This window comes from Colletotrichum graminicola, assembly GCF_000149035.1.
Source record: "Colletotrichum graminicola M1.001 genomic scaffold supercont1.4, whole genome shotgun sequence".
NCBI classification, from domain to species: domain Eukaryota; kingdom Fungi; phylum Ascomycota; class Sordariomycetes; order Glomerellales; family Glomerellaceae; genus Colletotrichum; species Colletotrichum graminicola.
Window position 1 is genome coordinate 1,044,299 of NW_007361008.1, and position 3,740 is coordinate 1,048,038.

The following is a 3,740-nucleotide window of genomic DNA, read 5'->3' on the forward strand; positions in this document are numbered from 1 at the left end:
GGGGGGGGGGGGGGGCAAGGGCCCAAAGGAGAGAGCGGAGGGAGTTGGCCACTAAGCGGATGAAAGGATGAGCGGATGGGGAAACGCGTGAGACGGAAGGAGAGGTGCCAGAGCTCCGGGTGATGGTGTCGTCGAGTCGCCGTGTCAAGTGAAGCGCAAATATAGCGCCGCCGTCTGTGTGATATAGTGCCAACTGTTGGCTATTTCTTTGGCGGCTGTTTGTCTAGCGGAAAACTCGGGTGTCGGGCCCTCGCTTTGGTGACAAAGGGCAAAGGTGGGCAGTCAGTGAGGAGCAGACAGATATCGGCGAAAAGACGAGTCTAAGCAGCCGCGTGGCGGCACGGCGCCACTGCGATCGTCCAACGTTGGCGACGGGGTCTCTGGCACTTGCAGTATCATGATCGTCCCTCGAATAGAAACCCAATCCAGGGATTCCCCTCATCTTCAGCTGTTCTGTTATGCCTCTCTCACTTTCCGGTTGCTCAGTGTCCCAACGCCAGAAGAAGAAAAAATAGAAGCAGATCGCACGGGATCGTCGTACCCAAGCGGATCCCGCACCTACGGGTGACAATTCCAAGTCAGAGAGCCCTTCCCAACGAGACGGTTAGCTTGGATGGGGGATGGCTGCGTTGCATTCGTCTCTGGGTGGGTTCCGATCCGGAACGCAGCGACGCCGTGGTGGCTTGCCTCGAGATACCTAACCTTGCCAGACCCTGACCGTTGGCCGTCGGCCAGCAGAGCCTAAGGAGTGAGTGAGAGGGAGAGGAACATAAAGGAAGGGAACCCGGACCTCAGTTCACGCATCCCCAAGTTGGTTCCCAAAGGGGAAGCACGCCGGTCGTCCATGTGGGCTACCTGCTGTGCCAGCAGCTAGCTACCTTCCTGGTTCCGTGAGGGTAATTTGGGCCTGATGGGCTAACACCAGCAGCCAGTAGCGTAGATTGGTCCTTAACCCCACATCATGTGCGCCGCCAGTCACGATTTAGGACGTTTCAGAACCTTTCAGGGGGGAGGGGGGTTGGCTCTGGACAAGCAGATCAGGAAGCAGCCACTCAGATGCCGAGCTTCCGTTGACTGCAGGGGCTTTCGGATGAGATCCGCAACCTCCTCCACTTCTCCAACTACTCAGACCAACCATAAAAGGTTTACGCCACATCCCGCCAGCCCCTGCCCCCTGGATTTCATCTCTCATTGACCCCACGGGATACCGCATCCTTCCCGAACTTCCCCCCGAAGACAGTCATCACTTCCTCTTCGTCCTCGGTCGGTGGTAAGGCAAGTAAGTGGTCACGAACGGCGGCCCCTTCACCTGTCATGTCAGTGTCAACTCATCATTCAGGCTCGTCCAGTTCATCTCATACCTCCAAAGCTTGTGAGAACTGAGCAAACAGAGGGATGAACTACAGAAGGCGGCCTGTGTTCTCCTTTTCATCCTGTCCTGTGGCAGATGCAGCAACAAAGGACACGCGAGAAAGGTACCGTGATTAAATGCATATTCCGTATCCAGAAGACTGCACGTGGACTTGGGACCCCTCTCAATCACACAATGCTTTGTACTATGATTTTCGAGTCGGTAAACTTTTTAGATGCCCCTTTTGGCTTAGACTTATGTTCCCCATCCTCTCTGTTTACTGTGCGTGACGAGACAGTTTGCCAAAGGGGAAATAACTGCTCCATCCCGTCTGTTTTCCTCCGCGCGCCATGTCCGCTTCCTTGAGCCAACGCAGCGGCCCAAGGTGCCAAGGTACAGGATACCCCGGCTTTCCAGTCACGCTCAATGCGCCGCGGGAATTCCGAAAAAGTGGCACCGGATGGAGAAGATATACAGGGTGGCAGGGGTAAGTTTTTTCCTCCTATGATGTTATCCCCCATAGCTGACATCATGATAGAGGGGGAATATTCACCAAAAGTGAAGTTCTGTAGTAGGGGGGTGAGCATTAGTTACCTAACAGGGGGGAAAACTTCGGCCGGATACCATCGTATATAATTAAAAAAATAAAAAAAAACCACTGTACAAACGAGACTTGCGGATAGGCCAAAGGCAGAAGCCAACGAAACCCCATCGCTTGCAAGTGAGACACGAACCGCTTAGCATTGTACGACTCATGCAGTTGCACTAGAAAGCAAAAGAGAGAGAGAGAGAGAGAGAGAGAATCCCCAATCTGATCAGGGGTTCCATAACGAGATTGAACATCGAGAAGCCAGCAAAGGTGATCAACTGCCAACAATACGTCAAGTACCACAGACCGTCCCCCCGTAATATGAGGCATGAGACAAGGGACGGCAAAAACGACGCAGGGCCTGATCTTGGCAAGGGTCGTTCACTACGCTTTAGGTTGACCGTTTTTCCCCCTTTTCTGCAGATCACCATTAACGAACCAGGGCCACGGCGAAAGGATATTCTATCGGCCCCATTTGTACGTCATGGAGAATCAACCCAAATTTGGTTGTTGCGGCCAGGCAGTACTCGTGAATCAAGCTAGTCGGTCAGCCCGCGCTCCGTGCTGCGACGTGCCACAGAAGCTTCGTGATACCACGACCCGTTTGTTTCCCTACTCGACTCGGAAGCGTCCATTGGAAGATGATATGAGTCGAGAAACGTCCCATCGTCGCCTCTTGCTAAGGTTGCGAGTTGAACAGCAAACAACACTACACTACGATCAAGGGCACGGCCCGCCTTCACGCAACGCAACGTAGCGCGGCCCTCCATTGTTCTAAACCCCCAAATCATCGGCTTCTTGCAATTGACATCCCCCCAACCACCAGCCCCGGAAAGTGGCTCTCATACTCCAAGCGCACATCCCAACCTCATGAGGAGCGTACAATGTCACCAAGCCTTCCTCGATGCCCTCATTGCGAGCCCGTGCCCTTTCCCAAGGTACAATCAACCGTGCACCCCCGCCCGTCCGTCCATCTACCGTGAACCCCTAAAAATGATGAGGTTGGGCACTTGCAAGAAACCGCTTCATCAATGTAGGTAGGGAGCAATCAGACAAGCTGATAATGCCCCCCCCTTGACAACCCAAGAGTACCGTACGCGCTGGCCTGTGCAGGCTTAAGTTAACAATAGATACAGTTATAGCTAATAGATAAGGGTATAGATAGAAGGAAAAAGGGGAAACAGAGGTAAAAAACAAAAGGGTTAGTCTTAGCCTATCCTAACCTAGAGCGTAGTAAAAGAAGTAAGGTAAGATAAACTATTCTAACTCTCCCTAGTAGAGCTGTTTTAGAATTACCTATAAAAAAAAAGTTAAAAAAAGTTGAAAAAAGCTAGAGTTAAACCTAAAGCCTTTAGATTATTAAGAGTACTACTTACTACTAGACTATATAAAGCAAGAAGAATAAAAATTTCTATTTCTTTTAGACTCATAGACCCTTTTAATATAAAGACGTATTTATTAGTTAGAACCTTATTATATACTTTACTATTAGGATAACCCTATTAGCTACTATATATAGTACTCTTAGGTTGTTAGGGGGGGGGGGGGGGGGATTATTAGCTTGTCTGTAGACTTGTAGGAGGTATATAACCCCCCCCCCCCCCCCCCCAAAACCTCGACCCAAAAATTCCGTTGCCCAAAAGGTAATTCCGCCGCGCCTCTAAAAACCTCTTGCCAAACCCCAACCCAAAAAAACACCTTAAAAAAAACTCCCCTTCCCAAAAAACGGCGAAGCAGGAGAAGAATGTTCCCCCCGCCCCCCCTTCCCCGGTTCTCAACCCCCCCCAAAAAACAAAGAAA